Source organism: Rhamphochromis longiceps, linkage group LG8 (genome assembly GCF_057381845.1).
Source record: "Rhamphochromis longiceps isolate RC_006_pf linkage group LG8, R_longiceps_female_GT1.1, whole genome shotgun sequence".
In the NCBI taxonomy this organism is placed as follows: domain Eukaryota; kingdom Metazoa; phylum Chordata; class Actinopteri; order Cichliformes; family Cichlidae; genus Rhamphochromis; species Rhamphochromis longiceps.
Genome location: NC_140564.1, coordinates 5,527,573 through 5,540,094, shown reverse-complemented (window position 1 = coordinate 5,540,094; position 12,522 = coordinate 5,527,573). Strand labels below are relative to the sequence as shown.

At 44.5% G+C, this 12,522-nt stretch overlaps 1 pseudogene; it reads right to left on the bottom strand.

Moving 5' to 3' along the window:
• Positions 1-826: 826 nt before the first annotated feature.
• LOC146662978 (uncharacterized) lies at positions 827-3,292 on the bottom strand (annotated as a pseudogene).
• Between the last annotated feature and the right edge of the window lie 9,230 nt (positions 3,293-12,522).

Below are 12,522 nucleotides of genomic sequence, written 5' to 3'. Positions count from 1 at the left end.
AGCGGGACGCCCATCTGGCCCCCTCCACAAACCGCCATCTTGCCAGGCTCCTTTGTTTTCCCACACCCCCTTTTCCTCTGGGGATGTCTCCTCCTGAGCCTGTCTAACTTCTTCCATGCTGTTAGTGCTAACCTCCTCTTCTGGGGTTACCTGCACCAGTTGTCTCTGTCCTTTGTAGCCCGCTGCTTCCTTTGCGGCTTCGTCAGCTTTCTGATTTCCTCTTGCCACCATACTGTCTGCTTGTGAGTGGCCTTTGCATTTTATAATACTTACCTCGTCTGGGTCCTCCAGGGCCTTTTCCAGTTCCTCCATTTCCTTTTTGTGACAGATGGGTGCATTAGTGGCCGTTCTGAACCCGGCTCTCTTCCACTGAGCCAGTTCCACATGAGCTGCTCCAAACGCATATGCTGAGTCAGTGTAGATGTTCACTCTCATGTTTTTAGCCAACCTCAGGGCTCGAGTTAGGGCTATCACTTCAGCTCTCTGGGCCGACTGTTGTCCCTCGATCTTTCCTGCTTCTTTCACCTGAAACTCAGTTCCTACTCTACAGACTATACAGGCCATATTTATTCCTTCATGTGTGAATATCAAATTTGGCGCCTCTAAAATTTTGCTCAACCTTTGTTGCGTCAGTGGAGTCATTGTGAATACCTGTGAGTTCACATAGGCCACTACACTGTGTGTGGTAAGCACTTTCAGTGGGTGTTCCCTCACTATGTGTGCTGTTTTCTGAATTATCTTTGCTACTCCTGCTGCGTGTTGTGTGCATGTGGGATGCCTTGCTTCTGTTGAATTTAATCTTCTGCTGACATACATAAGTACATCCCTACCTCCCCCTTTTTTCTGAAACATCAAGATAAAATGCCTCATCATAGTTAGGTGTGGCCAGATCTGTGGCTCTTGACAAATCCTGTTTTAGCGAAATGAACGCTATCTCTGTGTCCGGCGTCCAAGGCAATTCAGCCTTCAGATTTCGAACACCAACTTTCTTGATCAGGTCCCTTAAAGGGGCAGTTTTACCCGCATAGTTCGGAATGAACTGCCTGCTGTAACCTGTCAAGCCAAGAAAGGAAAGCAACTCCTTCACAGTTCTTGGTTTTGGATGTGTCAGAATTTGGTCTCTGTGCGTGTTCATTAACCCCACTGATCTGTGTGCGATCACCCGGCCCAGGAATGTTACCTCTGGCCGGACCAACTGCAGTTTTTCTTTACTCACTTTGAAGCCACACTCCGCCAATCTGTTCAACACCACGAGCGATGCTGCCGTACAGGCCGCTGCTGACGGGGCTGCAATAAGAAGATCATCAACATACTGTATTAATGTACAGCCCTCTGGCAGTTGACATGGGGACAATGCCTCTTTCAACACCTGATTGAAAATTCCTGGTGAGAGTGCAAAGCCTTGTGGTAGGCGTGTGTACCTAAATTTCCGGCCTCTGTATGTGAAAGAGAAAATGTCTCTGAGTGACTCGTGCAGTGGGAGACAAAAGAATGCATTCGCTAGGTCAATACATGTGAACCACTTTTGGTCCCCAGTAATCTCGGTCAGAGCTGTGTAGGGATTTGGTACAGGCACAGTGTCAGTCCTCAATATGGCATTTATTGCTCTCAAATCATGTGCCATACGGTACTTCCCTGTCCCATGTTTTTCCACTGGCAAAATAGGTGTGTTCCAAAATGACCATGAGGGCTCAAGCACTCCTGCTTTCCACAGCCCTTCAATGGTTTCAGCTATACCTTCTTCTGCTTCAGTTTTGTGCTTATATTGTGGTCTGTTAATTGGTATGTCAGACTTCAGCTGGAACAGGACAGGCGAACAGTTAGCTAGACCTACATCTGTGGGCCCTGCGGACCACAAAGTATCAGGCAATTTTGAGAGCTCAGCTACTGCATCAGGATGATCCATTCTTTCCCTGCCATGTATTCTGGAGATTTCTTTATGTTCTAAGATCACTGCATCGTTGGACAAACAAGTTATGCGATATATTTTACATTTTGGTGCATACCAGACATTTGGAATTTGGGTGCTTTGCCAGCATGCGTTGTCCAGCGCCCGCTTGACCATTGGTCCCAGATCTCTTGGCCCATGACCCTCGTGGACCGCCAATGTGTGGGGCTGAATCCTCTCCCACATTGTACCAAGGCAGTTGTTCATCCGTAAATTTCACAGCCGCGGCCACACCTTCTGGTCCAACATAAATGTTATGTGTTCGCACATTCCACGTCCGTCCCTCAAGATCAGACTGGAACTGTTCCCGATAGATATCGTTATCTTCCCTATCATAAAAGAGTGTAACGTGGAAAGGATCTCGCGGGGGAATAGACGGCCAGACTCATTATCCAGGGTTTCCACAGCTGATAATGTCTCAAAATGCCTTCTTCCACCAGCCTCCCCCAGTAGATTTCGGCAGTGGGTTGTTCAGAGTTCTGGACTAGATATTGAGTCTTTGAAGGTGATCCCAGGCACGGGAATTCTTTTCCTCCAGGCAGAGTAACAATCAGTCCATCTGGTGAGCACATGATTGTGGCTCCCAGTTTCACAAGCAGGTCCCTGCCCATGAGATTTGCAGGCACCTGTGAGGACACCACATATTGGTGTTTCAAAGTCTGTTTTCCCAGCTGTGTCAATGCTGGATCTGTCAATGGCAGTGTCATTGGAATCCCGGAAAAGCCTACCACATTAACTGTGTGACAGGAGAGTGTCGCACTGTCTGGTGTGTCTTTCAGTGTTGAGTATGTTGCTCCAGTATCCACCAGGAAGGGCAATTCAGTGCCTTCCACGGTCATTGACAGCATGGGTTCTGCCGTCCCCACGCTGTTCGGTTTCTCCGGGCTCCGTCAGTATTGCTCCCTCTCCCAGCCCCAGTCAGCTACTGGGTACTGGGCGGCTGGTGCTGCATTCGGGTTTGGAGCTTGATGTGCTCCCCTGTAAGCAGCTCTTTGTCTTGGGCCTCCTCGTGCCTGGGATTGATAGCCTCGCCTCTGATAATTTCGCTGCGATTCAGGGCATTCTCGGGACCAGTGTCCTTCTGCTCCACAGCTGTAACAGGCAGTCCAAGACACATTGTTAGGATTCCCTGGATTCCGAGCCCTTTGTCCTCCCCTCACGGATCCACCACGCCCTCTCTGCGGTCCACCGGTCCCCCAATTCCCTACTGGTTGACGCTGCCTTGGTGCATTGGCGGGCCAACGGTCATCAGGGTAGAGACCCGGATCCTGATCTGGCCAGTCAGGCACAGGATCGGGCTGAGGCCTTGCCACCATTATTTTCCTTGCGCTCTCTTTATCCTCTTTCTTTCTGTCTCCTGCTTTGCTTTTTGCTTCTGCCAGCTGCAACTTGACCAGCCACGCCTGGGCTTCCTCCAACTCTTTCTTTTGTTTGTTTGCCAAGTCCTGTTCCTGCTGAAGTCTGTGGGTCACATGTCTATCCCACTGCACCGAGTCTGCAACGGCAAAATCTGGGTTCTTTTCCAAGTCAACTGCAACCTGGTTGGGCAGCCCTGCCAGCACTGCCGAACGAAACCACGCTCTACTTTCACCCTCCTTCCCTGGATGTATTCCTGTTTCTAACAACCATTGTTCCTTTGCTTTAGCTAAACACTCTCTGGGTGTGTTTTTGGGATCCCAAATAATTTTTGGAATGGCTCCAGAGTTAGGAGTTGGGTACTTCTCCCGGACTGCATCTGCTAAGTCATTCTGCACCTCATGGTATGGCAGGTCATTTGCATATCTGGTTGTTTGAGCTATCTGCTCTACATCTGCTAACCCACCACCCAGCATACAACGTCCGGCCAAAGCGCGAAAATCGCCCAGCGCTAATTCTTCTCCTTCCCAATGTTCTCCCTTGGTTATTGGTGGAAGTTGTTTAACCAATGCTTCCAAATCTCTCACCTTATAGGCGCGATAAACTGGTTCGTTCTTTGGACCTGCTATTAGAGGCAGATTTAAACCAGGGTCAGGAGCTCCTTGTTCAAAACTCACTTTTCTACTCTTCCTCAACTTTCCTTTTCCCTTAGAGCTCTTAAATATGGGCCGTCTCTGTGCTTGGTCTCTCTTCACACTTCTTTTCCTCAAAATTAGGCTTGTACTTGGTTGGGGTTCAGCTCCTCCATCTTCGTCCTCCTCATCGTCTTCTTCTTCTGATGACGTCGCACGGTCTTCATTCTCCTCTTCTGGCCCTCCCTGCATTACTCTCTGCTTTATAACCTCCAATGCCGTTAATGCCTCTATGGACGCACGTAGGGCCTCATGCATTTGTCCATACACTTCTCCTTCAGTTTTTAACACCAAGCTCAGAGGTATTTTATCACCCAGCCCTTTCTGTTGGGATGTAATAAGTTTGCTTACCTCAACCTCCATCGCTTGGCACTCTTTCTCTGCTGATTTTAATACTCCAGGGGAAGCCAAACGAATAGCTTTCTTAAGCTGTTCAAGCTGATCCTTCAGAGGTTTGCATCCCCTTTTCCCACTAGGTGTCGCACCCGAGCTGTCAGCCATTCTCTGAAACACAGACTTACCTCTTCCAACGGCGTTGGTCGACTCCACCTTCTAGGTCTAGGTCACCCAGACACGCTTAACTTTCGGTTTCAGTCTTCGTCTCGCTGTTCTCGCAACCACTGGCTCCTCTTCCCCTGCTCGGTGACACACAAAGTTTAACCCAGCACTTTAGACGCTGTCCTCGCGTTCTCAAGCGTTGACACTCAATCAAAATTATTCGCCCTCAAAGTGTTAATATATGACACCAGCAACCCTTATGCGCAACGCGCTCACCTCCGTATACTTACCTCTCCAATAGTTCCTCGGATTAGTGTTTTTCATTTATTTTAAACCCATTAACGGCGCTGCGCGTCCCTTATATACTTTACAGCAACACACCCTCAAGGGTCCCTCAACTTGTCCCGTACTAATAAATCTAAAACCAAGAAATCACCTTTATGTCATTATGTCAAAGTTTTCTCCATTTTGCACAGCCTGCCACAGGTTTAACAAAAAAATCGCTGCCCGAGAAGGCTCCCACATATCAAACGCACACGCACACACACAATTTCAACCACGCACTCTCAAGCACACATTTGTCTCCTTTAAATCTACTAATCGCTTGGAGACATCTCCACAGATAATTACATTATTTCCCAAGCAAGCATATCAAAATCAAAACCGTCTAGTACCGACTCTACCATAGCCTGAGCAAAGTGGGCGGCCTCTGTGGGCTCCCAATTTGGATCATTTTCATGCTCAGTCATCTCCTTTAAGCCTTGAAATAGAAATAGACAACGTTGTATATAGGCATTTAGCTCATGCAGCTCAATCTCGGACCACACTGTCATCTCATAAGGTGAAACACCTTCCTCAGTCACTATGTGACATTTACAGGTCACCTCCAGTCGACCCTCTTCCTCTGCAATTTGTATGTTACAGGTTGCAAAATAAAGCACAGGCATGTTTGCTTATTCTATTTAAACAACGATTTAACAGTATTAAATGGGACTGTTTAGTGCATGGGACACAATATAATCATTTATTGTTGAAGGGACAAATGTCAAAGGGGTTCTAACAGGTCCACTTTATTGCGTGCTCATTGAGTTACTTCTATTAAGGCTATTTAACAAGTTCAATTTACACATACTCATTAATCTGTCACGCTTATTAGTGGCTCATGGTTGCTTAAAGCCTATGTCTGACTTGACCACAGAGTTAGAGCATCATTCAATCCTCTCAGGATGACCACTCCACTTACTCTGCATCCAGTCAGCTCATGAATTAACAACACTTGCAGACTGTAACCCTTTTATTTTTTGTTTATGCCTTCAAATCCACCTTAAATCTTCTTACCTAAACGTTGGTTTTAAACACAAACAATTCTTATATTCTATTTTGAAACGCTGTCACCATTCATATATTTACAATGTTATTATTTACTAAGCCAGCATTTTAATCGCAGACATTTATCCACATTTGCAAACAATAATTATCGAGCTGAATAACACACAAAACCGAAAGCATAATCCTCTCATGCGCTCTGCATCAGCTGCCTCATTTGCATGCACACACACTCTTCATCTAAGAATAGCTGCAGGCAGTCAGTGCATTGCTGACTCGACCCACAGAGATCTCTCACACCAAATTTTCTTATTCTATATTACAACGACGTCTTATATTTACAACCACTGTCAGATCTGTCAGCTTTAGCGCCTACACAATTTCGACAAATTTAAAATAACCGCCCAGCGGATAAACTCCCTGAGTTTTTTGCGACCAATTAACCAGTATCAAGACTTTAACTGTTTCTGGCCTCATCTCTAAAATCCCTAACTCAATTTAAAAGCGTCAACCAACCCAAACTTTTTTGAAGTTTTAGGTTAAAGTTACACGCCCGAAGTCCACTTCTGCTGGCCAAAAAAGCACAGGTACCGTTCCAAACGGTAAGGAGACTCTATCTCCTAGTTATTCTGGAGTGCCCCAAGCTCCACAGTGACCAACTGACTATCCCTCTTCGAGGACAATGCCTAAGCGTCCTTGGCATTGGCAAGCGTTACCTCTGAGCACTGCGCTTCCTAGAACCCCCACGGTTCCGTTCTAAAATAATTTATAATACTTTGAAACAACAATCAACACCCGAAACAAGTGTATAACTGAGGCAGGTGCAACCTAGTGGTCAATGGAGACTCCAACTCACAAAATGACCGCTCAGGTCCACTCTTATGACCAAATTTGGACTCTAACCAACACAATAACCAATTCCCTACCAAACTACTTGAGACTCGAACTCAATTTCTTTGGGACTTCAACCCAGTATTTAAACTTTTCTTATCAGACTCTTAACTACTTTCATTTCTTCTTAGCAGAACTCTAACTGCTTCAACTCATGAGATTTTCATCAAAATCAAAACAGACATCCACCAGTAACTTCAGTGAGTAGACTTAAATTTTATCATGTCCAATTTGGCACACTTTGGAAATAATTCAACAGGTAGTGCCTTACCTTTTGGATAAGCCGGCTTATGCCCACTCACTTCAACCACTGGAATTCATGTCTGCCCGTCTGACCACCTCGGACCACCGCTCACACCTCCACTTTTCTCCCTTACTCAACCACCGGACGAAGCCCCCAAATGTTAAAATTCTAAAATTGAGAAAGGGTACAAGAGGTGATCGAAAAATAACCACACTGGTCCGGCCGGGTGAAGTCAAACGAAGATTTTAATTCACACGTGGGAAGATCACTGAAAACAGCAATTGATCTTCGACTTACTAAGGCACAAACAATTATTTTATAACATCAGGGTTTGTTTACTGACGCCCCTTCATGCGTCACCGGTACATTTTATACATAGATCAGATCAACATCATCATGACTTTTCACCCAGAAAATCATCTTCTATTTTCATGGCTTGTACTTTCCGTTCTTATCTTAAAATGAATTGTTCCTCTTTCTTGTCTAGACATAACTGATCTCTCCTCTAAATAAATCTTAACTAATGTGTGTGTACGTGTTGACCTCACATGCTCTTTGTGTCACCTCTTCACCTCCTACTGTCTGTGTCTCGTCCTCAAATGCTCTTTCTCAATTCACCTGTTGCACCTCTGACCTCTCACTAGACCAGAAGCTCACTGAGACTATGTGTATGTCTTCTACTAAATAAATGTTTTAACCAAGAACCTCTACTAAAACCTTAATATAAAATGACCTGATATAAGTGTTTTGTAAGCATGTATTGCAATTCCTTCTATGTTCTAGTTTTCCCTCAGCATGTATCACCTGAACAGTCACGTCAGTGAGGCTTACGACCTTTAAAGAACCTGAACATCAACTCAAATAAGCACAGATATGCAATATGTATAAAATAGTTATAACTGCACCTGAAATACAAAGTTAACATCATCATAAACATCTTAAGGCCATCTTAAAGCTATCTGTTACATTGTTAAAGCAATGATCATACTGCAGATTATATTAGGCTGGTCAAATACTTTTCTGTTCATCCCCACAATAGGCAAACATGGGGTTATTATCTTGCCCAAGGATATTTGGCATGCAGCCAGGAGGCAGCCTGGGATCGAATCACCGACCTTCTGATTAGTGGCTGACCTGAGCTACAGCCACCCAACTTTGACTTCAGCAGCGAGCAGGCGCACCGAGGGGTCTCGCGCTCACTTTCCGTGTATAGAATTTCGAAAAAACATCGGTGCAAATTATAAGTCTGTATCATAATGTCTGGTGTTTTCGTGCTTGTTGGTTTGTTTTTATTTTTGTTTTATTTTGCGAGTTGGTTATTAGATGCCACTCCAGCCAGCCAGAGAATCCCCCGCCGCCCCGCCCTCTCCTCCCTGTGCCGCAAGCAGCAGGCGCACCTCGCAAATGGAGGGCGCCCTTACTCCCAGCAAATGGGTGATAGAAAACCGATTGATGCCTATGACATTCCCAATATGCACTGGCTGATGTCGGGGCAGCATGAATACGAGTAATCTTTTTTTTTTTTTGCCGATGCCCGTGATGCTGCCCTGGGCAACCGCAAACGCCCTGACAGAATAACCTCAAGAGCATAAGTAAACTAAGTTAGGAAATACAAAATACACAAAGAACACAATAAATAAACAAAACTCAAAGAACCAAACAACAAAACACACAGGTACCCTAACAGCCATCTCAGAAAGTCCAGGCTGTGATGAAGAATAAAGAGGCTCTAGACTTTCACAGTCAATAGAATTATAGAAACTCTGTTTTTGCGTTATATACTGTGTTTCCATGTATGTTTGCACACTGTAATAAATCATTGCACCTATCATCATGGTGGGCAGAAACTTAAGTAAAAGTGGCAGTTTAATTCCTGGAAAACGCACTAAAACAAAAACAAAAGATAAAGTAGAACTAAGGATCTCTTGACTGGGTAACTAACAACGAGACGTAACTGTTAGATTTGCATTGTTTATTGTCATTTATGCTTAGAAATATTTAACCATGTATACTTAGAGGTGTATAATCGATTGTGTAGTGATAGGATGTGTGATCCTTAATAGTCTGCAAAGGCTTTGTGTGCATTCCAGAGTGTTCTGGCTTTCACACCCACATCCTGGGAGCGTGGGGGAGGTCGTACCTTGTCTTATTGTTTTATGGTAGGATAAACGTAGCTATATCTGCTTTAGTCTAAGTGCCTTTTGTTTAGATGAACTGCTGGACTTCCAGACCAGCAGGTTTAGGGAAGTCATTTATGGGGTCACACTCTGACACCCCCCCCCCCCCCCCCCACACACACACACACACACACAACGCACAGGCAAGGTACTCTTTGTTTGTATGTAGACGTCATATGTTAATGAACCTATGCATATTCATGTAACCTCAATAAAAGAGCAGTGTTACGGGGGAGCGGATGAGAGCAACTGGGGTCAAGCGAAGGAACGGTGTTTGTCCAGTTCTCTCCCGTGCACGAGAAACATAAAGAACTTTGCCTACTCGTGTCTTGCTTTGCTGTGTAATTAAATTGTCCTTAACGTTCCAGCGAATAGGTTTGTAGCATAAACCTATCATTAATTGGTCCTTCGAGCCGGAGCCCTGGAGTCGACATTCACAGAGGGGAGAAGAGACACGCTGAAAGACTGACGTCAGCCAGGAAGTTCCTGTAGTAAAGTCCCGAGACATTAGAATTTGTCATCGGGCCGGTGGATTAGCTGTCTGTTCTCTCTCATCGATGAATGACGATAGGCGGGATTCGAGGCTGATATTACACGCTAAGCAACAAGTATGTTCAAGTCATTGCCACTGTGTGCGGTTTATATATATATATATATATATATTGATATTGTTGAGTGCGAGAGGAACTGATCTGAAAAATAGGATCATGGCCAAGCTTGAAACCTGGATCCCCCGTAGCCGGTTACCAAGATTACGTGAAGTACCCTCAGAAGGTCTGCTAGATGATGTTAATGCAGCACTACGGGCAATACCTACAACCACGATTACCGACACTAACAAGCTGATCTACAATACGGCAGCAGTGATCAGTGAGATGCTTGGCTACAAGTTGAACAGCGACAAGGGGCAGTACCCTCCATGGAGAAGGAGGCTAGAGGGCAAGATCAAAGTAGCACGGAGGGAGGTTAGGCAACTAACGGAGTTGCAGAAAGGTGCGACAAATAAGGTGCCTAAGAAATACAGCAAGCTGTCCATACCTGAGGCCTTGGAAACTGCCAAGCAAAGACTCACAGCCTTGGCCAGCCGCTTGAGGAGGTACACCAGAGAGATAGAAGGCAGGAGAATAAACCAGCTGTTCTCCACAGAACCAGCAAAGGTGTACTCTCAGTGGCAAGGGAACAATAAGAGAACAGCACCACCAAGGCTGGAGACGGAGCAATACTGGAAGAGCATATGGGAGAAGGATGCAACCCATAACGGCAATGCTCAGTGGCTAGTGGATCTGAGGGCAGACCATAGCGACCTCCCTGAACAGGGTCCAGTAACCATCACAGTGGCAGATATCCAAGAAAGGGTCTCCACATATGAAGTGTTATAACTTACCACAAAAGGTGAACTGTGCCACTGACCCTTGGTAGATCTGCACATGATAAAAACAAAAAATGCATTATAAATACTAACACAGCTATTAATAATTAGGGGTACATTTAAGATGTTAATGTCACAAAATAAAATAGACTGGTAGAAAGAAGTACAAGGAAATGGTAATGGGGGGAGCCATGAAAATAGATCTTTTCAACATGATTCAGTGTGACAAAGCCAGGGCATGATTAAAAAAAAAACAGGTTGTCACGGTCCTGGGTCAGTGACCCAGTGTTTTGAGTTTCTTGTACCTCTGAGTTTTTTGTATTATGTTCTTAGTTCTCTTTGTTGTCCCAGCGTATTCTTTATTGTAGTGTCTTAGTTTGGTTTTCTTGTATTCTGTTTAGTTCTGAGTATTTGGTAGCTGCCCTCTGTGTTTCTTAGTTGCTCTGTCTCCCCTAGTCTAGTTTGCATCTGTGCTAATTCCTGTTTTACGTTGAAGGTCTGTGTCTCATGTGAGTGTATCCTACTTTGCTCCCTTGTCTCGTCAGTTCTGATTTCTCCCAGCTGTGCTCTCCTTCTGTGTCTCATTCCCCTTGTTACTTCCCAGTGTATTTAAACCCTGTGTTTCTCTGAGTCAGTGCTGCGTCGTCCCTCAAGCTGTGTGTTTCCTCGTGTGCCTCTCTGCAAGCTGTGAGTTTATATTTTCCCAGTTTAGTTTTGTATGCTCGTTTTCTGTGACCAGCAATTAAAGCTGTGATTTTGAGTTCATCCCCTGAGTCTGAGTCCTGCATTTTGGGTCCAACTCCTGCCTGCCGCACAGCGATTCATGACACAGGTCTTTTAACCTAAAAATGTTTTAATGGCCATGAAGAAAGGTCTCTTCAATAGATCTTTCAACTCACCTGTGTTTACTGTCTCCACCTGAAATTAATTGCAGTCTGAATTTTTTTTCTTCTGTCTTTTTGTCTTTGGTCTTCAGCCTTGAAAGAAAAAATAAAAATATTGAAAACCTTATTAGCCCACTAAATATACAACACCTTGCTATATTTCAATTGTTTTAGATAGAAGTTGCCACTGCTAGCTAAGTCACTTTTGAATGATGCTAATGAGAAGAAAAAAAAAAACCTGCCGAACAATGAGGCTGCTGTTGTAAAAACGCCAACTTTCTTGCGTTGGCAAGGGGTCGTTAAAATATCACTAAGACCCTTTCTTTATGTGTGATTCTTAGTAAAACTGTGTTTTAATCGGTTAAAACTGACGACATAATCTATGTTTGAAAAAGAGCGCGAACAACAGCGAACAACTATTCACCACCTGGGTCTGTGCTTTTTAACACAACAGCGCATTCGAAAACAAGTTATTGGCTGCAACATATTAATATACTTGCTTTTTTACGGAAAAAATAAACATAACGAAGGTTCCGTTTTACTTACAAGTTTCTCCAAATGTGTTCTCCAGTCGCTCGAGAAGGGCAGCCATATTGAACAGAATTTTCTGTCAACGTCGTTCTGGGGCCTGTTCTTCGTACCTCGCTAAGTAAGTTAGCTGGATTAGATTGTTGACGATTTCGCGTGATCTTTGATCGTTCGGTTCCCCGAAGCTCATCCGGGACTTGCTGTCATAGCAACAGAGCCGTAAGCGTAAACCTGCTCGGGAGCAGGTTTACTTTATGTAAACAGGATTAGATCGCGGCCACGCAGGTATGTCCGCTTCATTTATACGAAAGCAACAGCGATATTTTACCACTGTTTCACCATAAATAAATAACATCAATGTAACTAAAGATAATGCAGCACTTGATCCTTTTATTGATGTCACACAGATACATACAGGTCATTTCCTAAAAAAGGGAAATGAACTATTAACATTCTATTACATGTATGTGATTATTACAGATGTAATTCATATTTCAGAGTAGTAATTGTAAATTACTTCGTGTAATCAAGATGAGAGACCACGGCTATAAAAGCGAAGGTGGATTTGGGAAGCCTGTCGCAGCCATGTCCTGTCCGTATACGCGACCA